Source organism: Strongylocentrotus purpuratus, unplaced genomic scaffold (genome assembly GCF_000002235.5).
Source record: "Strongylocentrotus purpuratus isolate Spur 01 unplaced genomic scaffold, Spur_5.0 spur5_scaffold_6, whole genome shotgun sequence".
In the NCBI taxonomy this organism is placed as follows: domain Eukaryota; kingdom Metazoa; phylum Echinodermata; class Echinoidea; order Camarodonta; family Strongylocentrotidae; genus Strongylocentrotus; species Strongylocentrotus purpuratus.
The window spans coordinates 47,545,150-47,570,781 of NW_022145612.1; the positions used below are offsets into that span (position 1 = coordinate 47,545,150).

A 25,632-nucleotide genomic window follows, 5' to 3' on the forward strand; every position below is an offset into this window, starting at 1 on the left:
ATGAGCTGGACAGTAAAAAGGGATCATGGTATTTTACATTTCCTGACTCAACTATTGTACAGAGAAAAAACATTTGAGTTGATGCAAGAATAAAATCATTAAAAAAAAATAATGGCTCTGCCAACTACATTTTTACTTGTTTTTATATGTAACATGCATATACATGTACATGCAGGCCTATCTATTTTCTGAGGACAGCCAGAAGGACATTAATCCTTTATACTTCTACATATATTTAATGCCCTTCTAGCTCTCTCAGATGTCACTGTACTTTATATCTGTATTGTTTCCTACATCATATATCGTGAAGTGTATGTCCTAATGCATGTTTTGTACATCTGTGGTTGTAGGTACAAACTGTACATGTACTAAGATAAATAATATCCAGTGCAATATAAAACTGATTAATTGTTCTTATTACGAGTGTATAGGATTCATGCACATGCATGAACTCTACAAACAATTAAAGAATAACAGGCCATATTCTTGATTCTTCATCAAATATTGAAGAAACTAACATGCATATTTACCCAAGTTCATCATTGGAATTCCGCAGAGTAAATTTCAAAAATTTCATAGAATTTCTGGTTAACTAATTTGATTTTTAATTCATATCTATTTCAATGAAACCTTATAAAGATAATATCATAGAATAGCTGTAAAATTGTCTACATGAAATTCAACCAAAGATTAACTCATCAAATAATAATGTTGATAATTCTGACAAGAATTAAAAATGATAAAGACCCCCCTCCCTCCCCCACATGACGTCAGTTCTACATCAAGTGTGTGCCCTTTATAAATAAGAAACATAATGAATTTGGTCAGAGACAAATGTGGAAGAAATTGTCTAAAATTACCTCTATTTGGTTTTTATTAGTCATTCTTTTCTTAACGTCAACAAAAATTACAACGGTAACTGCCAGATCAAGGCGTCTAAAATAAGCAAATTCCAGAGTCCTGACGTCAATCTGCTAAGGATTTGTAAATAATGATCCTTCTTATCTACTGTAAGATCTGATCAGTATCAGGCAAGGCGTAGGAGGGGGATTTACTGACAGAAGTCTGAGGATCGTTAATTGGGCAAGGTATCACTGCAATTAAAGCAAACTTATTTCAACCTTTGCACACAAGCTACATCGACTGCGGTGAGTAAACTTTAAGATTGATGATAAAACCTGTGGAAGGTATACACTATACTGCCCACCCTTGCATTCAAAGTCAAATTCAGGTCAATGAACACATGTTTAAATACCAGGGTAGATAGATTAACCCTTATATTGTTTTAGAAGTGTAATGTATTAAAATCCTTCAAAGAAAAACTCTGAAAAGTCTTATTTCCTCAATGAATAGTAACTCAAATTTTGTTAGAGCTTGAAACACAAAAGATTGACAATGACTTTGAGTCATGAAAGATCCTAAAAACATTAACAAAGTCATGTGGAGCTCGCTCATTCCAGGGAGTAGCAGCTGAATTATGGAAAAGAATACCCGATATTGTTAACGAGGCAGTCACAGTTGACTATTTCAAAAACAGACTGAAGACTCATCTGTTCGTGAGCAATTTTCCTATTTCCTGTTTTGAATGGTACTTTCTTATTATTGCCTAACTCTATCTCTTCCTTATTCTACAAAGCCTATAGAGACTGAAAAGTGATGTAACAAGTGCTATACAAGTATCGTTTATTATTATTATTATTATCAATCTGCGTCTACACATGTACTTTATAGACATCCAAACACATATCAAATAGACATAATGGTCCATCTAATAAAAGCACTTGCTAGCCATCATTCGCTATCATTATGATATCATTGATGAAAATCAGCTTCCCTCATTTCTCTCTCTTCCTACCCCACTCATCATCATTGTATTGCCGGCGACATCGCATCCCATTGATAATTTACAATTCAAATATTCCCTCGTTATTCAGCAGCACCAAGTGTACACACACAAAGCATCCACCTAGGCATGTACATCTAATGAATAGCACAGACTGACTCGGACTCCCCCGTCCACACAATCTCACGTTTCCATTTTCCACTTTTCAGTTGTATGCGTGACTTTTCACACATCAGCTGCGTGGTTGACGTAGATGGCTTGCTATAAATAGCGGCCATGTTCCTCCGATGGGTGCGAAAGAAGCTACTGTCTTTGTCAGAGCCGACCAGACATGTGATTTGGTATCCCTGGGAATGTCACTTCACGTTGACTGGGAGTTGGTGGTGGTGGGGGGGGGGGGGGGGGGGGGGGGGGGGGGAGGTCTCTACTACTTAAAGATAAAGTTGAGTCCTGGTCATGCGATTGTATCGTGAAAGAAACAGTGTGGAATCGATCAGAAAAGGTTGATCATGTAGCATTATAAGTATTGGTGTATACCGTACTGCAAGGTTCTGGAGTCACCAAAATGATAAGAAATTTGGCCCAGTTTTGGTAAAGTAACAAGCACTGTACACAGAAAGATGTATAATGGGACACGCGAACTTGTGGCATAAAAATCTGTCCCGCTTTTTATGATGTTACATGCCATATTTAGAATATGAAGGCATTTGAAAAGCATTTTTTACTCTGATGTTCTTCCACAGTTGCATAATAACAATGATAAGGCTCACAACTTATTTTTCACCTCTCCCCAGAACTCAACCTTCTCTCTCACTGGTCTATGAGCAACTAAGCATTTAGTATTATGTCTCTTTATCATATGAACTATGCCCTTTTAGTTCTCAACAGACACTTTTTTTTTCTGGTGAGAGCTAGCAGGATATTAAATCTGTTTAAACACACATGTTGTAAGCAACATGTCATCCTAGATGAAGATTTTATTAAATTCTTTTGTTGTTTTTTAATGTAGTTGTACTTTGGTTTTCATGAATTATTCCAAGGACACAACCAAAGGAATCAATCATATTGAATTATAATCTTAAATCATTCAAAGGTTCAAGGCTCACACATGATATTGCAATCACGATGGCTCACGCTCTATCCTGAATTGATTTAATAAGCATTTCACTACCAGCTTTAATAAATGTTTTACAATTGAGCAATACCGAGTGTCAGTGAATTAGTACATGGGGGCTCGGGGTGGCCCGAAAGTCATAAAAGAGCCCCCAAAAATCTGCATGCAAAACAAATTATTAGAGTGCAATTTTAATGCAAGCAAGCTTGAAAAGTAGCCCCAAAATTTGTCAAATAATTTTTTCCCTGCCGAGTGTGCATGAAACATGGAAAGGGAAACTTTTTTTCTTTTAGCACAAATAAAAAGTCAAGCAAAGTCTTTACTTGCACTTTAGAACTTATCACCTTTTGCTTCAAAAGAATGCATAAACATCCTACGTGTACACATTCATGGGATTGGAATCTCCAGCCTCCCCCCTCCCCCCCCCCCCCCCACTCTACAGACATGCACACACATATAGCTTTTGCTTCTTTTCTTTTCAATTTCATTCCTTCTATGCTCTCTTAGTTTTAGCACTTAGCAGCCACGATGTACACGTTAGTACCAGCACATAGATTTATTACCTAATAAAGCAAATAACGGATATGATGAACTTTTCAAGACTTCTACACCTCATGAAAAGAAATTGATAACCTGATACGATCACAAATTCTTCAATGACTTTGACAGGTGGATTTAGCAACCAGCAAGGCCTCCATTATAAATTTAAAAATTACCTTTTAAGAAAATTAAATGATCTAATCACTACTCTCTGGTGATGTAATGATTGACTTTCTTCTCTCTCGCCCTGGGCCAGATCGGTTACGTTCAGTCTGCCTCAGGAAGTCCACATATATTAACATTCAAGACAGCCATCCAACATTTTATCCCTCCCTTCCCTCTCTCCCCTCCCTAAGAGTGCGCATACGTGTGTGTGTGTGTCTCGTACGTAGCAGACTGGGTATTAGATGGATGGCCTGACTTATCATCCGATATATCATGGCATATTTACACCAATAGATGGCGCTACACATACATTGAGAATCTTTAAACTTGAACATGATCTCAACATTTTGCTCAGTGCTATTCCGGCATGGAAATAAATAGGAAACACATCACTTTGTACTATTTTCCTCCATTAACTATTTTTTAATACTCATCCTGCCACTTAGAAATAACTAACACTCAAAACTAACTATTTTTTGTTGTTTATAAAACATTGGGAAATACTGAAAGTCGTCTAAAATTAGGTGCAACACGAGATATCAAAAAAAATCTCAATTCTATCAGCCTTTTATTTTAGTAATGCTTGTTTTATCCTTCTACAAACAAATATTTCTAACCACGGCTATAATAGGCAACCTAACCATTTCAAATAATATTTGTCAAATGCCCTTGAATCGATTGACGTAATGACATTGTGTCAATATGGACTACAGGGTCATATCAACTTCATTTCACCCCCATGTATGTACATAGGTAGAAGAACTTTGCACATCAGCCAAGATCTAACTCCAGTGTTCATATGTATGCCCTTCACAATAATATAAAAAAATAATTTGCTATGGCTGTTCATGAAGGTTTAATAACCAATCATTACAGTATCAAATTACATTTTTATTTCTCATCAACTCATTTCAAGAAGTTGCTGACTCAACAAGGTACTACATTCATGTGTTTGTATCTGGCTTTTATTAACATTAATAAAATGATATCAAAAATTGTATGCAATCAATTAAAAGCCATCATTTTAAGGGTATATTAAGGAACATCTTTTGTTTAATCTACATATATCATACCTCCTTCTCCTTACAGGTATATGAGCCAAATAGTATTTGTCTTAATTGACAATACCTCATATATTGCAATAAGGTACATTTTATTTTTTTTAAAGAAAAGTGGTGGAACTGTGTACATCTATACCAAAAAACTGTAGAAAACAACATTTGTTAATTTAAAGCTTAAATTTTATTTTATGTGATAATATGACTCTCTGGGTAGTTTTTCTCTGTTTTCTAGGTGCTCCTATACAAATTGTTGTATTTGGATACAGACCTGCAAATTTCATTTTGTGAGAAACAATTTCACTACTGTAAGTATTCTTATTTTTCTTGGATATTTTGATGACCATAAAACTTCTACTTTATTCTGAAGAGTTACAAAGAATAAGCCCGGAAAATGCTAATAAATGGCTTACAGAGAGTATATCATTTTCTTTATAACCCATTAACCATCGCTTCAATATTCTCTCTCTCTCTTCCTCTGCTCGCCAGAGGGTATTATCATTTCATGCGGGTAGCATATGGGTGGTAAGAGTATTGAGTGTATTGTTGGTAATTGCATTAGTTTGTGATTATCTTGCTAGAACACATGAATTATGGAAAACCAGACAAGAGACACAAGCCCGTGTGTTAGGGGGATTACAGGGAAAGTTGAGGAAGTTTATATTTATAACAGATTACATTGCGAGTATGTGCTCTGGAGATCTCTAAAGCTTGACTGCAGTTTATGAATTTATCTTGGATTGCGTGGTTTGCCACATTAACCCACACAAAAAAAGAACAAAAAAAAGGATATGATTCATCAAAAAATGAAATTTGGACAAGACATGCACGTGTGGTAAATGGCTAAAATGGGTGATAAATGCTTCGACAAAACAGACAATGATTAATGAAATACACAATTACACAACTTGGACAGAGTGATAATTATCAGAAGAAAAACATAGTTATAGAACCCCCAAATTCTTATTTCATGCATTGAAAGAAGAAAAGGAATGAAATAACATTACAAGATATAAAACATGAAATTATTCTTAAAAATGAGATTAAATCTTCAAGACGATCTTACCGAGAAAGAAATGTTTATGAAGCCCTCTATAAAAAGGCAGCACCTCCTCCACTTTCCTACTCCAACCTGTGAACATAGAAATAGAGAAAGAGAATAATAAGCAAACATATCAAACCATGAATTAGATTATATAATGTAACACACCACTGGAAATACACAATAAGCTTTCATTTTCAAGAATTACAATTCAACTTACCAAACCAGAAGATATTGCATATTCTTGATTTTAAACAAAAATATTCAATTTAGAATTTTCCAAATTCTGTCAGACACCACCAAGGCCAAAGACAGAGTTTGAAATATTGTTGTACAAGATGAATTTTCAATTTAGGAAAGCATACATGTACTGTACAGCGTATGTATTCACTCACTGCATGCTACATTTGTTACATGCAATACGTTGTGGGTCATAAAGAAACATTGCGTGTGAAGACTTACTTTCAAGAAAATATATTCATTTTTACCCATTTTTCGCTACAGTGATTTCATTCAATTCTGGAAAATTACTGTAACATTTTACAGGGCATAAGAGTGCCCTATATTTGAGTCTGAGAAAATACCTAGTTTCGGCCCATTTATCCTGTAGGTTCTGTTCAAAAAGCCCGATTGTCAACGCCACATATTATAAAGTTGATTCAAATTGTATTCAGCTTCAAGTCGATACCAATAACAACTCTGCACTCCAGAAATGGGAAATCAAAAATTAAGAAAAATCATTTCCTGATCGAGAGAGCTGGGAAAATACCTATAGTGAAGAAAGTCAATAAACATGAATGGCCTTACATGTACTATGAAAACCATGCATTAATAGGGGCAACCAACTGTGAATGCAGTCACATTGCTGGCCAAACATTAGATTTATTGATGAATTCTCATTAGTCATCATATAGAACGCATTAAGTACATATACTTGTACAACATACTGTACTGCATGTACATGTACGCATATTATAGAACAGCCTGATTCAACAGAGCCTGGGAAGATTTTTTTGTCCTGCTTAATTTATTTTTAAGAAACCTCAGGGAATATACAGAAAACTCTTCCTGGAGATAAATGAAAGAAAAATCATCTATGAACTTGCCTACAAGCACCCTCCCCCACAATAAAGTGAACAATACAGAATTACATTTTTACACAAAACATTATCTGAGCCTAATTATTTAAAGTAAATGAGTAGTTGAGTACCCCCTGCATGCACAGTACATTGTGTACATAACATGCTTTCCTGAAGTCACAAAAACAGTCCTACAAGTATATCCCTTACATCATTTCCGATGGATAACTAAACCAGTTGGCAATGACTTTTTGCCATTGACTCGTGATATAAGCATCCTACGTCAATGGAAGTTCCTGTCCACATTTAAACTTGTAAATGTTGGTTTATATATAAGGGAGGAAGGAAACACATACTTGTACTGTGGTCCGTAGAGAGGCAACCTTTTTCAATAGAACTATAGCAGGAGTTGTTTTCATTGATAATAGAAAAATAACACTGAAGTGACTCCAGTGAGTACTACTGTACAGATAGCCTACGTATGACAAAGATTTATTGTAACTGTAAAAGCATGTAAAAACTGCTTGATATGACTCTGGATTTAGGTGTTAAATGGATATTTCTTTCTTTTTTTAAATTAATCAACAAGTCATTTTTCATACAGACTAAAATAGTAAAATTCTACATCTCTATTTCAAGCTGGGAGAATTTAACTTAAGGAAAAATGTTGTATTTTCAAATTGACTATACTTATCAACCATCAGCAAAATTTTAGATAGAACCCTAGCAACATGGTACATGTACATGTCCCGATCCCTACGTATATGACAATAGGCGCGTCTTCATCATCTCGTGATTGCCAAATAGGCCGCTATTTCTGATTTGGGAAATACTCCCAAAGTTACAAATAGCGTCTTCATCAGCTCGAGACTCGACCTTGCAACTTGAAGCTCGACCTTGAGAAATTAGCTCAAGATATTTTGCTCAGCGTTCGCGCACAGTGCGAGTCTTCTGTCTGGTGAAGATGCACCGGACAATAGCTGGATATTTTGCCAAATAGTGGGATATTTTGAAAACTATCCCAAGATATCTTGGGATGATAATCCCGACCAAATATCCCGCTAATTGCAACTTCGGGCTGATGAAGACGCAAATTAGCTGGATAGTTTGCGATCGGGATAGTTCAAGTAGCAGGATATTTGGCAATCTCGAGCTAGTGAAGACAGGCATTGTGTGATCAGAGCTAGCTGGCCAGCCATGCTACACTTCTCTCCACTTCCAAGCTGCTTCTGTCTTTAAGTAAATGCCAAGCAAGCAAGGGCCTGGTATTCACATGCTATGCTTCATTGAGTCGCTGGCCTGCATTGCAATTTTACATGAATTCACCTGGTAATTACACGAAGATAAAATCCATAAACCAGGCAGGCTGCTGCTGCCTGAACACTTAGAAAGCGAGCAAAGGATGTGCCCTCTCTCCTACATTGATCTACCTTTATCGTTATTGTCTCTTCGTACTGGTGACCTTTCCAAGTAGACCTTGGCACAGTCCTCCACCCCCCCCCCCCCCTTCAACTTCACCTTCTTAGCCATCATAATCGAGCAAATAAGGGGAAGTTCACCCTGATAATAACTTGGTTTTGATAGAAGTAGAATAATGACAGGAACAGTAAGTTAGTGAAAGTTTGAGGAAATTTCGATACAAAATAAGAAAGTTAAGAAAATTTTCAGTCCAGGCATGCACCCTAAATATAATTATTGCTAAAGTGTTTCCATACAACCCCTGTAGGGGGGAAAAAAAATCACATTTCGTCATCAATGACAAAGAAAATGAAAGGTTATGAAATTTTATGCACAGAGAAAATTGGATAGGACCTCACAAGATACATTGCAGTGTTGTCAATTTGTGTTGGATTGATTGCAACTTCAAATTTCTTATATTAATAAAAATTTGCTGCTCAAACTTCCACCGACCGGTTCCTTTATATTTCTACAAACTTAATATCAGGCTGGACCTCCCCTTTAAGGTGCAGTGGTCTTACTCTGCTTGAACCAGGAGTGGAATGCTACGCACATTAGCTCTCAAGTAGCATTGATTAGAAGGTATTTGCCGCAATGCAACCACAAAAGTTATCCTGAATATGCAGGGCCTACACCAAAAGACAATTCCTCAATTCTGATAAAACACTAGACTGTGCAGATCGAACATACATGTAGTCATTCGCTACAACATGGAATCAATTTTAATTTATTCATTTTTCTTCCTAAAAAAAACGCTTCTAATAGTAACAATTACCCCCCCCCCCCCTTTTCTCTCTCTCTCTCTCTCTCTCTCTCTCTCTATCCTCCCTCTCTCTCTCTCTCTCTCTCTCTCTCTCCTTCTCTCTCTTCCTCTCTCATCCTGTAAACCATTACATTTACTTCAATTGCAAGAATAATTTATAATTTTACATGGGCCCTGTTGCATACAACTTACAAATGATGGTAGTCCATATCAACTACCATAAGGCCTAAAATAAAAACTTGTTGTATTGCCCTTTGCGACCGACCCCAAAATCTGAAAATCTACAGTCAGCATTTAAAAAAAAAAAAAATTTAAAACCGTTTTTTAGATTTTGTTTAATTAATGAATACAAAAATTTGTATTTTGTTTGTTTAAATGGGATATAAATGCATAAAATCAAATTATTCCAAAATTCTCACTCGTGCAAACCATGGATAATTATGAGGTGGAAAAGATGTCAATGGAATGATGACGTTGAAACACATGTATTAAAGCATTAAAAACTGATAAATATCAGCCAAAAGAGGGCGGGGAAAAAAAAAGGGGGGAAAAAAAAAGGGGGAAAAAAAGGTAAAAAAAATAATAAAAAATTCCGACCGACCGACCCATGTTTTGGCACCCAAAGGGCAATACAACAAGTTTTTATTTTAGGCCTAGCAGCATCACTCAACAGCCAATCAAATCAAGGTTTCCATGGAAGTGACTGTTAATGGCAAAGTTCAATCAACACTCAATTTTAATGCAATGGGACCTAGGTGTGATTTCAAGATACTTTCACCAAACAAAAGAAGCAATTTTAGATGGACAAAGAGCTCTGATGAGTTACCCTTGGCCAAGAACTCAAACTCTCACCCTAATCTCATGTTCTCATGCCCAAATTCATGTCTTTTCATTTAATAGAGGTCAGAGAAAATGTCGGTGCACTCCTACACTAGCAGTGGTTAACAAAAATATGATGTATGCAACTATTACTTTCTCTTAGTTTATTTTGGTATTGTATTAATTGAAATGTATTATTTTGTTCATCTTTATTACCTTGTACTTGTCATACCTGTTCGTTTGGCTCACTATTGTATATTTACTGTATTTATAACTGTATTGTATAACTTGTAAACATGATCAGTTTTGGTCCTTGGACCTTTGAATCATGCATATTTATGTGTCTTTTTAAACCGAAATAAATAAATAAATAAATAAAAAAATGAAAATATAATTGGTTCAAGTTCAACCCACATCAAAGAACCTTGATTATTCTAACGATTAATAATTTGCATATGAGAAAAGTAGAACAGAAACAAAAATAAGAGCAATCGCTGTCCTACAGTGTACATGTGTGGGCGTATCTCAAATAATTGCAAAATTTCTTATTCACTGAAAGGTTATAGTCATATCCTATGAATTAATATCTAACTACCTTGAATATATCACTGAGAGAATCGTATTTAAGCCATGGGTCTAGTTTGTTCATGGATTCAGTATTAGATGTGGTAGTTAATATTATCTGTACTACTGAAGAGCTTGACACAACAATATTATGATAGGCATGAAGGATTTGGATCACTCCAATGCAGCACCTCTTATCCAAGATCATTCAAAATCATTTAAGCCATAGGTCTAGTTCGCTCATGAATTCAGGATTAAATGTGGGAGTTAAAGCTAAACTTGAGTTCTAGTAATGAGATTGCATTGTGAAAGAAAAGGTGTGGAATGGATCAGAAAAGTTGATCATATAGCAAGTACTGTAAGTAATGGTGTGTAATGCAAGGTTCTGGAGTCATCAAAATCATCATAAATTTGGCAGAGTCTTGGTAAAGTTACAATCACTTACACAGAAAGATGTATATGGGACAACACACATGGTGTCGGGGCTAGTACTACCCTGATTTCCTTATCTTTCTATGCTCATTACTCAGCCAGTATACATTTTCTTCCAAAATTGTTTGGCACATGACATTTATTTGTAATCTTGAACATTCAGTGTAAGTTTCGTTAGATTCTGTGAGAATTCATTTTCTTTTTTTACCAGAACTCAAGTTTATCTTTAATATTATCTGTACTACTTGTGAGCTTGACACAATATCATGATAAGCATGAAGGATTTGGATCACTCCATGCAAACACCTCTCATCCAAGATCATCCAAAATCATTTAAGCCATAGATCTAGTTTGTTGATGAATTCAGGATTAAATGTGGTAGTTAATATAATCTGTACTACACGTGAGCTTGACACACTATTTTAATAGGCATGAAGGATTTGGTTCACTCCAACGCAACACCTCTTAAATCATTTAAGCCATAGGACTAGTTCGTTGATGAATTCAGGATTAAATGTGGTAGTTAATAATACTACCCATGAGCTCGAGTGCTTGACACAATATTATGATAGGCATGAAGGATTTGGATCACTCCAACGAAACGCCTCTCATCCAACCATGCATTGACTCATGTACAACAGCAATGTTACAGAATTCTCGTTAGAACTATCACCTTTCTTCTTGATTAGAAACCAATTGAGCCTGGCGACCTTGGTCTTCATTAAGGCTTTTTGACTCACAATCAGCATACAGCCAGAAGGCTTGCTCAGTGTACATGTACATTGTATCTATCACAAGGAAACGCACAATATAAAACCCATTCACACACAGAGAAATTATTGCAACTCAAAGTTCAAACATCAATATTTGAACTGCAATGAGAATGTCACTTTTTCGGTGTGAATCAAAAAGTCTCACCAGTTAGTGAGATTATGGTCACGACCCACATCGCAAGTCCAGTGTTTTCAAATAATATCAATTCTCCCTATCGCATGCAGCGGAAAAGAAGCCAATGTAATTAAGTTACTGACAAAATTGCATGATCATGGATTGGGAAAAGAAGCCACTTGTGTTGCAGCGTACATGTACATGTATGAGCTCTTTAAATTGTTACTTGAATTTTAAATTTATTTCGAACTTTCGCCATTCTGTTTCTCTGAATTTTTTTCTGCTTTCATACAAATGAACCATGTACATTTTATCTTGCAATTCATCAGTTATTTGTCTATCATTTTTTTCTTTCTAGCTTACATGTAAACAACGAGGTCAGCCAAATATAGGTGAGTATGGAATGCGCTCCACCTACAGATAATGAAATAAAAAGAGATTGCTCTTCTACTTAAAGCATCAGATTACAGAAAGCTCTTACAACATATATTACAGCATGTCTAGTCTATAATACGATAATCATCTCTAACCGAAGGGGCGTACCCACTCTAAGGAAATTGAGCATACATATCAATAGTCAATACACATGTGCGAATGGAAGTTGAATAAATGACAAGTTTCCGCCATAAAAATTGGAGTAGCTTTGTAATACTTTACAACTGTCAATGTGATTAATTATTTGTATCAAAATGTGGCACTCTTCTTGACATGGATTGACCAATATAATAATAATAATAACTAGAATTTAATTCGTCACGAAGACGAATAAGGTGGTCTGTCTAAGTCTTATGATAGATTGGAGAATGGAAGAAGTTATAAAGACATGTAAACAATGATGATCATGATGAACACGGTGATGATCATGATAGTAAAGGTGATGATGATGATAATGATAATGTTATATGACGATAAAAACGATAATGTTAATGATGATGATGATGAGCATAAGCATGATCCTGACAACTGATTAAAAAAAATGAGGAAATATTTAGATAGCACATAGTCTCAGCTACAACATACTAAAATTTGGGAGAAAACTGTTGAATAACAACCGAGATACTGGTCAAAACACCTTGTCATGCAGATTCATGTTTTGAAAAAAGTGACCTCCCGTAGACATAACACGCAAATATGACAAATTATGCATCGTCGCCTTTAATCGAATATTTAACTATGATGACATCATCTAAATGAAAAATAAATGCCATATTTCTGATAGAGAATTATCTCAGCTACAACATATCAAAATCTGGAAGAAAATCGATCACCGATAAGTGAGATAATCACAAATAAACAAAGACAAAAATGACGTCATCAACAAAATACATTTGTTTGAGTTTAGATGCCAATATGATGACTTTGTTTCACTTTGTACGAGTCAGGGTGGTATGAAATCATATCTCCAACTCATGCATTTTCCAACCATGATATAAAAATTGGGGGTCGATGGACTATCTGAAGAGCTATTTCGATTTTTAAAATGGCATGTTTTTGATCAAATTTGCATTATATTGCCCATAGCAGCACGCGCGGTTTTTGAACTTTGACGCGCGCTCACGGCCTTATTAAAGGTCAAGAGTGACTGAAATTAATGTAAATTGTCAATTTCGTTAAGAGGAATCCAAATCATCTAAACATTTTGAATTTGACCTTTTCCGCGCGCAATGAAATGCTTAAAATGACCTGATTCGTACTCTCGTTTAATAGTTTAGTGATTTTGAGCAATTTTAAATTTTGACGCGCACATACGCGCGCGTCATGACCTTTATGTGACCTATGATAACATGACCTGTTGATTCTTGACCTGAAGTATATGTGATATGAATGTGAATGAACTTTGAGTACGCATCATGAAGATATGATGGATAATGTGATTTAACAAAATGGCGCATGGATGACGTCACGATAATTTAATGACCTTGAAAATGTTCCTGTCACGTCTCATGATGATTACTTATAACTGTGTCAAAATTGAGAAAGATTGGGTGGATGGATATTGAGAAATCAGTTGCACAAAAAAGTGGAGAAATAAATAAAAATAAATAATAAATAATAAAGAAAGAAAATTCTGACGAAATCAATAGGTGGTCTGTTGACAACAGACCACCTAATAATAGCCTAAATAGTCCACTCCAAATTTTATTAAACCGAAACGGAAATTCTTTTTGCCCAATTGATATGAATATGAAGTTGTTTCATGACATGTGATGTACATGTATAACCTACACCGACCCCCAAAATAGAAATCACTTGAGATTACCCATGTTAATACCGATCTACTGCATCACCATCGAAACATTAATATTCATATTGAATGTATGCATATTCATAACAAAGCAACATAAAACAAACTGTCATCTTCATGACTTGCTGAACCATTAAACACACCCATGAAGTAATATGAAACCGGCTGTCCTTGTGACAATAAAACAATGGAATATGAACCAAGGCCAGTTTACCTCACTTTCATTGTGTGAATCAAAGTATCAATAGTTCCGTTCACACTCCCATTATAGTAATATAAACACTGAAGTTATAAACAAGTACTGTAATAACTGTATGCAATCCCACGACAAGGGTTCACACAGGATTGGAACTGGTATTCAAAATCAACTACAAGCTGGGGGAAAGCATTCACATTAACTACAAGTTAGCGTAACCTCAACGTTAAAGTTTCCTCACCATGACCTTAACTTTAAATTAATGAACTGTTGTGTGAACCGCACTATATATTGACACTGCTTGCAATTTGGAGGAACATTACCATTGCAGGATGGAAATAAGAACAATATTAATTAAAGATGTAGATCCAATTTATACTTCCAAAGCTAGTGGCAGTTAGCGGGTAGCCTTCAAAGGATTAACTTCTTAAGAAAAATGCCGATATATAATATATACCCCATTCACACTGAGAAACCAACGCCAGACCAGCAACACACCAAAAAGAATTCAAATTATGACACAAGTTACAAAATTAAGGAATGCATATTTTCGACCTCTTTGACTGTGCATTAACATTAATCAAGTTTTCAGGTTTGTTTGGTTTGTAACTGTTGGCAATAAATCAAGCTAAGCAATTACATGTAGCTTCACAAAAAATGTACAGCAACAGTTCTGCATAACAAAATATGTTCCATCCAACAATTAACAAATCATTTAATATTTCTGAAGATCACAACCGACACTACACTTCCCTTTACAAGAGGCTACCCTGGTAAACAAAACAAAACTGCGCTTTGAGCATGTTTTTGTAAAGGCGCTACAGTAGTATATAAATATCAATATGTTATGTATGTAGTATGTACATGTATATAGACATGCTTATTTTTATATAATTCATGATACACATTCATGTGTATAATGGCAAACTATTCATGAGATAAATAAGAATACAGATTCTCAAATACCCAGTACACAAGGTGAATTAACCTTAAACTTGCAAATAATTGTTGAATCGACATATGAATAGGATCAAAGAAAAAATGGGAATCTACTTGATACAATGACTCTGAAACTGACCTAAACCACCAGAAACTGCTGGTGAGGAAAATATGATGCAATATGAAACCATTATCTGTATAGTGCTTTCAGTTTCACAAGACAGCTACCGTATCTGTTAGTGTAGTTGTCATCTTTTCTAATGTTTTCATAGTTTTGAATGGTATTTTGGTACGATCACATATATTTGTTTGGGTTTGTTTCAGCATGAATTATAGCTAATGCAATCTACTGCACATAGTTTCCTTAACAGGTCCGAACTTGCCTTGCGACAGCGGTGAGTATCGAAACTTCTTGTGATTACAAGGTAAATATCAGCTTTTAAAAGAAGCATGCAGTGTTTAGAATAAAAGAAAATATTTTGTTTGTCTTTTTAAAAAATATTTAAAAAATTGGTACGTTGTGAAGAAGAAATTTTTAGCAAGCTGTTTAATTTTCCCAACATAATCAGTGTTTTGTAGCCTGATTTATTCATCCTATATGACTCGAAATCGCAGCTCACATGTTCTTTTTTTATTTTTGCCCCAGTTTTTTTCTTTCAGAGGCATGATAATAGGACTTACTGTACAAATAACATTGCCAAACATGGATGAAAATAACTTCATATGAGGAACTCTAATCCAAGGTATACATGTTGTTTAAAAGTATGGTATACGGGTGCTGTAAATGTAAATGGTCAATATAAAGAATATTTATAGGAATATCTAACAACACATCTGCCCACACATTTCCATATCAACCACAACCCACATTATTTGTTAACCACCATTTGTCCATTACCCTCCCTCCTCAAGCACGTCATGCAACCATTCACAGTGAAATATAAGCAAACAGAAAATAGACGAAGAATATTTACCTTCAGAGCAAAAATAATTTGAGTCTCTTCGAGTTATCTGTCAAAAGCAGTAATCCATTTCATCTCGTAACATTCATTGCACTAATTTCATATACTAGGTCACCAGATCACCGCACACACATGTGTGCATATTATGAACTGTACATGCCGCGGTAAAGATACATTGATGTACATAGGCATCCGTGGGATATTGACTGTGAATGCATACACACTGTGAAAACCCTCATCATACAAGCAGGCTTCCCAACTACTGCCTGACATTCTGTGTATAGTCTAGCTTTGCAGACACGTTCAAAGAATTGGGAGAGGCTGAATAGCAAAGGCATGGAGATACAAAATAGGCTAAGTTAAATATAGGTCCATGGTAGAAGAAAGATCCATCTTATAAGGTGAATCATTTAAATACATGTATACGCAAAACAATTACCGTACATCATCTATCTTTTGAACAAAATATGCACAACAAGACAATGTTAAAGGCCCTGCACAGTGCAGTCTGCCAAATATGAAACATCATTACTACAGCCCATTAATATGATAGAAATGGAATTATTTTTCATAGAACTATGCCCCCCCCCCCTCCTTAGCCCTTGCTCTGTAGAAGCAGGGGATGTTGTAATCTCCTTTAAATACTTTCATTCAAAGTAGAACGATAAGCCTTTAGGAGCAAACACCTGTTACCCTATACATGTACCTTAACCCAAAATGTGGGGGAATTCCCCCCTATGAGGTCCTTGTTATTAGAAGCCCACATGCAACCATAAAAAAATCAATTGGTTGGAGTACTTCAGTTTACTTTGTAAATACCAAGATATCTTAGAATCGACAGCAGCTGCACAGTCCTTGTTTTATTAATGAAGCAGAATAATATATAAAATAGGAAATTTGCTTTTTGGGAATATAGACTGTACGTAATCAAAATTGATTCAAAGTATTACAGACTTCATGCATATTGGAGAAAAACAATCAGTGAGAAAATGAAAACAAAATTGAAAGTTGTATTATTGTAGGATGATTTCAGGATTTATGACCACTTTTTTTCTTCTTCTGTTTCTATCAATTTGATTGAATCATTCAAGGACTAAAGTAATACTTTATAGATCTATGTCTGCATGTAAATGTACAGCAGTGGAGGGGAAAACCACAGGAGTGGAGAGCCGTTTAGCTCCAGCATGTTCCTGAAAATGAGTTCTAGTAAAAACCTAATAAATACACATTTATATGAAAATAAAAAAGGGGGTAATTGAGCTTTTACAAGAGCAAATCCAAAAGAGCTTCTGCAAATTAAATGCATATTTTTTCAGTGACGAACATGATATTAAAGAAGTGGACTTTAAACTGCACACCCTTTCTAATCACCTTTGGCTGTTCTTGGTGTCCGTTCAAATTTCAATTCCATATAAGTTGACATACAGTAGAAGCTGTTTGTATTTACATGTATTTTGGTTATACTACAAAGTCTACATGTACATACTATTCACATAATATCACTCAACTCATTGATTTTGAAGGAAAATTCATGTTAGGGAACAAGGCCACTGAGTCACTAGGGGCATTTACACTGTCATCCAAATACGCCAGAAAATGCCAAACCGGAGCCTGACCGCGATGTTACCAAGGGCAACTATGCTTTACCGGCAGACATGCCAAGCCCGAAACATTCCAAATCGAAGTGTGATCTTTTGGCGTGTTTCGGCGTGTTTGGCAAGTATAAACGCTCAAAGTTGTAACATCGCGATGTTAGGTCACGTAACTTTAGGAGTGGAGCTAGATGTCGTCCTTGAAGAAAATGATAGAACGATAAATACAAAAAATAACTGAGAAGGTGATAGAAGGAAGAAACAAGAATAACATAAGGAAAGACAGAAAGAGAAAGTGATAGCATGATAAAAAACAAAGGAAAGGCATAATGAGAAGGTGATAGAAGGAAGAAACAAAGAACAACATAAGGAAAGGCAGAATGAGAAGGTGATAGAAGGAAGAAACAAAGAATAACATAAGGAAAGGCAGAATGAGAAGGTGATAGAAGGAAGAAACAAAGAATAACATAAGGAAAGACAGAAAGAGAAAGTGATAGAATGATAAATACAAAGAATAACATAAGAGAAGGTGATAGAAGGAAGAAACAAAGAATAACATAAGGAAAGACAGAAAGAGAAACTGATAGAAGGAAGAAACAGAGAATAACATAAGGAAAGACAGAAAGAGAAAGTGATAGAAGGATAACAAAAACAAAGAATAACATAAGAGAAGGTGATAGAAGGAAGAAACAAAGAATAACATAAGGAATAACATAAGGAAAGACAGAAAGAGTAAGTGATAGCAAGAGATAGAAGGAAGAAACAAAGAATTACATAAGGAAAGACAGAAAGAGAAAGTGATAGAAGGAAGAAACAAAACATAACATAAGGAAAGACAGAAAGAGAAAGTGATAGAATGATTAAAAAAAAAAAATAACATAAGAGAAGTACGTGATAGAAGGAAGAAACAAAGAAAGGAAAGGCAGAAAGAGAAAGTGATAGAATGATGAAATCAAAGAATACCATAAGATAAAGTGATAGAAGGAAGAAACAAAGAATAACACAAGGAATAACATAAAGACAGAAAGAGAAAGTGATAGAAAGTGATAGAAGGAAGAAACAAAGAATACCATAATGAAAGACAGAAAGAGAAGGTGATAGAAGGAAGAAATAAAGAATAACATAAGGAAAGACAGAAAGAAAAAAATGATAAAGAATAGATAATGGAAAGATAGAAGAGAAGATGAAAGATGGAAAAACAATGAATAACATAAGAAATGGTAGAAAAAGATGATATAACGAAAGAAACAAAAAGTTCACTGGACTGCAGCAGCCACAGCCGTGCATGCGCATTACCAACTGAAACACGCCAAAACATCACTGAGCTTTTCAGTCGATGATGTTTCAGCACAAGTGTAAACGGGTGCGTGAAACATCGCGATTTTAGGAAACGAGGTATTTGACAGTATAAATGCGCCTACTAACAGACAATACATGTATCCGGGTTAATGCTCAAGGTTAGAGGCATTCCAGGGTAGCAGATTCATTGTACATGTACATGCTTTCCTGCTCTCTTAATTACATGAATAATTTTCAGGGGTACCCATAATTTGTTTTTTTCAAGGAAAGGCAACCATTTTCCAACTACCGTATTTGCCGGCGTAAAGGCCGTAGTATTTTTGGAAGAGAAAATATCAAAAAGTCGAAACGACGAAAGAGTAAAAAAAAAAAAAAACGAAAGTCAAAACCAACACGAATTTGAACGTATGGGACTAGAAACGGTAATATAACAATACCATTATGGTACAGGACATTTCTAAACATCTTACCGACAATTTTATCTTGCATTGTTGACATGAAGACGAAAATAAACGTCCTAACACAACATTTGCCGATAGATCTTGATCTAAGTTCGTGGTAGGGGTATATCAGACATCAATCTGCCTGCGATCACTTTTTTAGCTAAACTTCCGGTAAATTATAAGAATATGGATGAATTTGGTATCAGTTTGTAAAAAAAAAATTAGTTTTTTCGAGAAAATTATGATTATTTTGTTTTGTCCGTTTGTTTTTTTTTTTCCTTTTTTTTTTTTAAATGTCAAAATCGGGGGTGCGGCCTATGCGGCGGTGCGGCCTTATCGCCGGCAAATACGGTACATGTATCCCTATTATCTTAAAGTGGCACACTAAATTATGTGTATTGATAATTTTTATTTTTGCTAATTAATATAAAGAAAATTTCTGTACGATAGTATTCACCTGTATGCAAGTATGCTATGAATGATTTTCAACTACCCGTAATTGGGAATTTGATACTGTAATAAACAATTTTCCTAATATAATAAAATGTATGTATCTTTTAATTGCATTTTTTATGAAAGAGATCATTCATCTGTTACACAAATTCTATTTCAATAGTCAGAATACAAATTTAATATATTATGTGTTGTGAAATAGAGCAAGCCATAATGTTTTTCTGACCAAGCATTTTGATAATGACATATCAGAGTTGAATTAAAAAGCTTGTCAGTAGGGTTTCAAATATAAGACTGTAAATCTTATTACGTTTTGAAAATGATCCATTTCTTTCTGCAGAAGCTACATTTTAATCAAACGAGCTACAGTACATGTGCATATTATGCAAGAGGCGATTGAGTCCATTTGTTTCTACACAATATTGTGTGCAACATTTGTAGACCATAGGGAATGTAAAGGGAAACACATGTTTCAACCTAAACACATTTCATATTGGGAATTAAGAAGAAGAAAAAATAGACTGGCAAGGGTAGTGGAAAATTGTAAATTGATATAAAATGTTACAAATTTCACATTTGAAACAAGGATTTAAAACAAAAAAAAAGATTCATCTAGGTCCATCTTAATCTCATACATGTATCGCTAAAGCATTCAGATGCAACATACATGTACATGTATGAGTGATGTCAAATATATGTGATTGTGTGCATGTACGTGTAAGAGTTGAGGTAGTGGGTGTAAAAACATTAATTAAAAGGAAATCCAGAGGTAAAATGGATCTACAAGGTATGCCAAGTAGCTAAGGGGTGACTAATTATAACCATTTCCCTCACTTCAGGAAATGAATTATTTGAGAGACATGCCTTAACATTAGTATTGTGACTTCACATAGCAAACTTATACTAGACCCTGCAAGTTGATGAGATATATACAATGTACACCAGTATGTACATGTGCATGTATGTGGATGTATTAAATTTGAGATTACATTGTACAGCTAGGCAACCATTTTCCATATAGTGAATATCTGGAATAATGTAAACTGGCATTAATGAGAATACATCAATGTCTTTCTAGACTATAGTTTGAAGTATGTGTACACTGTATATACATGTAATCTCCTTTTCCAGATTATATTTGAAGTATATTAGATACATGTTACTTCATACTATTTTTATTTTTTTATTGGATACCATGACATTCATGTGGGATCCTCCTCCCCCCCCCCCCCTCCCCCTCTTCAAGGGCAACAAAACAAACATTCAAACAATGAATAGATAGGAATACAATGACTTGGATACATATTCTGTGAAAACATTGACATTAACTGCCTACATATCGTCCTTGTTTTCACGAAGTGACAGTAGTGAGGAAAATCGTAATGAAAACAGCGACGATATGGTCTGTATACTATTTCCTAAACAAGCAGCTATTATAATTTGCATATATGAGTAAACATTCAGATATTTACAATTTGTTGTCATATACGTCATGTAGGCCCATTAAACCACAACCACAGTGGTTGTGTGTACCATAAAGCAATAATAAGCTGTACAAGTACAGTACATTGTATTTGCTCTAGGTTTCCCCATTTTCTTTGGGGTCATTCCACCATAAAATTCTTTTCAAGATGAAAAATGATTAAACCGGATGCAAGAGAACTAGGATTTAGTAGATATACTGAATTAAAGTATTGTGTTAAACTGGCATGAGTGGGTCTGGGTCTGGGTCATGATGGAAATGGGTCTGGCGATTGAGACTACTTCACCCCTGACATTTCCATAGCAGCAGAGGCTGCAGCTAAATATGGCATCCAGGCATGTTGTACTGACTCACTGGAGGCTAGAAGGAGCTAGCTAGCTCCCATGGATGCGTGCAGCAAAGGAGGAGGAGGAGGTAGAGGAGGAGGAGGAGGATGATGGAAGATGGAGACCTAGCTAATAAGAGATCCACAAGGAGGTGTTGCACACCCACAGATTTTCCACCACCACCAATCACAGGATTTACACAGTAATCTGACAACAATGCAATTTAAAGAACAGCTTTGTACATCATTTGTTTTTTAACACTAATTTTCTCATTTGAGTTGTTTAAATGGATGATGTAATGTTCATTTCCACAATTAGTATACCAGTATTATCAACTTTCACCTTCATTTTCTCTATATTCTTTCTTTTTTACTGAAAGGATAGTTAGTCTTTTTTTTCTTCCGACAAACATTTCCCCATTTGAGCCATCTAAAACTTTAAATGAATGATGTAATGTTCATTTCCACAAAGAGTATTATCAATTTTCACCTTCATTTTCTCTATACATGTACATGTACATCCTTCCCTTCTTTCTGTTGGGGTAGTTAATCTTTTTTCTTTTTCTTCCCACCACTATATAATTTCCCCATCTGCCATGTCCTATTCCAACGCTACTTAATTTAAAGGGCAGAGTGCACTTGTAAGATGATTTATTCACAGTAGGCATCTCTCACGAGTCTCAGGTGAATTTTCACGGCCACAAAGCCATTGCCCATTCAATGAACCACAAATTAAGTAGAAAACAATGCATCCATGCATGATACAGTGGAGAGCTGCGGGTACCGGGTAAGGGGGTGGAAGAAACTGCGTAAATTTACATACTGGAAAAAGAGCTTCTGAAATTTAAATCAAGCATATTATTGTTCAGCATAAACAGGCTATTTTTAGCAGTGGAATATGCCACGTTTGCAGATGGCAAAATATGCTTTCACAGTAAAGGACAAGATATTCATAATTCAGTTTCCTACAATAGGGGCAGTTACACTGTCATCCAAACACGCCAAAAAATGCCAAACCGGAGCCTGGCCGCGATGTTACCAAGGGCAACTACGCTTTACCGGCAGACATGCCAAGCCCCAAACATTCCAAAACGAAGTGTGATCTTTTGGCGTGTTTTGGCGTGTTTTGGCGTGTTTGGCAAGTATAACCGCTCGCAGTTGTAACATCGCGATGTTAGGCACGTGACTTCCGGCACTTCCGGATTGTTACCCGCGCTCTTTTAAACCACGTTCTTCCCGTGTGATATTTATAGCATTTCCATCGTCGCGCGTGTTATCCGTTCATTCAGCTCCGTTTGTTCCAATTCCGTTAACTCATCCTTTATTCAATCTTCGTTATTCCCGTCTGGCCATCTCTGTCTAGTAGTAGTATTTGAGTGTTTTGTTAGATTAATTAATTAATCGACGTCGGCGAATTCTCATAATTCCAATTAACAACGATGATTTTCTTAACCTTCCCATATCGTTTTTACTACTAGATTTCGATTGAATTTGGGAAAACTGAATCAGCAGCCGTAGTCCGTACTTCGTGCCTCAAATACTACACGCGAGATAAACAAAACATATCGCATGCATGCGCATGGGATGAATCGCTATTTAGCTAGCTATAGCGCTAGCTGGAAATTGCGCGCGCTAAAAATCTTATAGCAGGCCGGGGTCAAAGGTCGGGAAGACTGCACATGCGCATTACCAACCGAAACACGCCAAAACATCGCTGAACAGCTCCGTCAGTGATGTTTCCGCACAAGTGTAACCGGGTGCACGAAACATCGCGACTTTTCAAAATGAGGTATAGTATAAATGCGCCTACTGTGAACAAGAATAAGAGGCTGTTTGTAACACAGTAACCTTGAGGAAAAGTTAATTTAAATTATGTCTTTCCAATAAAAGCCACCTTGCCATGTTTCGGCATTCAGTGAATTGTAACCCCTGAAGTTGAAGGTTGAGCCAGGAAAAATCTCTCTTTAGTTTTTAACAATTCTGGTCTTCGCAGACATAACATGTACTTTTGAAAATTATGCACATGTACCCTGTATGTAGCTAGAAATCGAAGGGAAGAAATATATGCTCCCCCATGTAAAATTATTTTCTTAAATAATCTTTATATGCCATGAATATTCTATTTGCCATGTACTGTAGTCTGTATGCTACATCATACACTTAGATCTAATCTAATTTGGGATTTTACATGGGCATGTTATTTCCAATCTGGCACTCACAATTCTCCTCTGACAATTTCACAATCACTAAATTTGGCACCATAACCTTTAATGTACTTACATGTAAACAGCTTCAAAACATCATGTGACACATATACATTATACTCATGTGACACAGTGCAGCGGTGTCACTCATAAGCAGAAGGCCCTACATTATATGTTTCGATGAGAAACAGAAGGATGACAACCCCGGTGGGGTCACTCAATGTGACTTCCGGACCGCATGACAGTTACCACAAATGCATATAACCCCCTTTTGCGGTCAATTTCAAGGACATTTTGTGAAATTTAACCCCCTTTTTTACGTCAAAACAAGGACAAAATCGTACTTTGGAATACCCCTATTTATAAGATTGTAAGGACACTTTCGCAAATTTACCCCTATTTTACCATATTTCAAGGACAAGACTCGGCTCCGAGAATTTTTCTTTCTGGTTTTCTCTTTTCCCTTCCCGGTTTTCTCTTTTCCCTTTTCCTGACCCCTATTTATCAATTTCGAGGACACCTGTGCACCCCTATTTTCTTTATTTCGAGGAATATTTTGTCCGCGGACATTGCTTGAAATTGACCCCTTTTTCCGCGATTTTGGTAACGGTCATGCGGTCCGGAAGTCACATTGAGTGACCCCACCCGGGATGACAACCCTCTATCAGCAACTATAGTACTCTTTTCACACTGGTTTTGCTTAACCCCGTACTTTGCTTAGCCCCGTACTATCCTTAACCCCGGACTATTTTTTTTGGCTTTTCACACACGCTGTTTTTAGTCCCGTACTAGCGCCTATTCCGGAATAAGAAAATTCCCGCTGTTCTCACTGCATTTCGTTAACCCCAGATATCGTGAATGTTATGATTGGACATACTTCGCATCTGGTCAGCTGCGATACGCTCCATTGCGTAGTACCGGACTATTTTTCGTTTCTGTTCTCATTCATTTGCTTAGCACCGCAATTGCGGGGTTAGCAGGAGTTAGCCCTGCTATTTTGCAGGGTTAGTTAACCCCGTACTATAAGTGGGTTAGCCAACTTTAGCCCACTTTGGTAAAAACCAGTCTGAACAGAAAGTGGAATAGGCTTAACCCCGTACTATAGGTGGGGCTAAGACCCCCCTTAACCCCACCTATAGTACGGGGTTAAGCAAAATATTGCCAGTGTGAAAACAGTATAAGCTATACGTATGTAACAACCTTCTGACTCTCAACACACAATATGCATTTCAAGTGCAATACTTTAAAGTATTTACAAGTTCTAGTTCCATATACTCGACTATTAAAGACAACATGGATAGAAGTATCTATCTTTATAGAGTTCTCAGTTGTACTCCAACAGGTAGCAAAATGCTGATTTATTTGCAGAACAACTGTACACAGTTATGTAAGACTGGAATTCCATCTTTGTGAACTTGCAGCTTTTTTTTTATCTGATGGCAACTCCTCCTTCACCGGTATGTCTCTTGTGAATTCACTGCCTATTGTGTAGCCTTTAAGGGCGTGTTCATGCTTAACTTTTTTTGGCCAGAATCAGGCATCTGTTACGCGTTTAGTTTAAAACACGGTTGCGTCCATGCTCACTTTTGTAGAATCACCGAAAAACGGCGATCACGATCGCCGATCGTAAACTCACAAAAAGATGCGTTTACAATTTGTAAACGCGTTTAAATGGGGTCAACGCACTGACCTCTAGTGGGTCTACGTAGCATGCGCACACAGGTTT

At 36.0% G+C, this 25,632-nt stretch overlaps 1 long non-coding RNA gene across 2 annotated transcripts in view; it reads right to left on the reverse strand.

Annotated features, from left to right (window-relative positions):
• The window catches only part of LOC115919155, a 40,639-nt gene that overhangs the window by 4,823 nt on the left and 10,184 nt on the right, over positions 1–25,632 (reverse strand). The window contains exons 1-2 of one of the 2 annotated variants that reach the window (XR_004061727.1): positions 16,120–16,419; positions 5,787–5,852 (exon numbers count right to left, since the gene is read on the reverse strand). This is a non-coding gene — a long non-coding RNA (uncharacterized LOC115919155). Of the gene's footprint in view, positions 1–5,786; positions 5,853–16,119; positions 16,420–25,632 lie in introns of those variants that run through there. The other variant, XR_004061726.1, reaches the window with a different exon arrangement.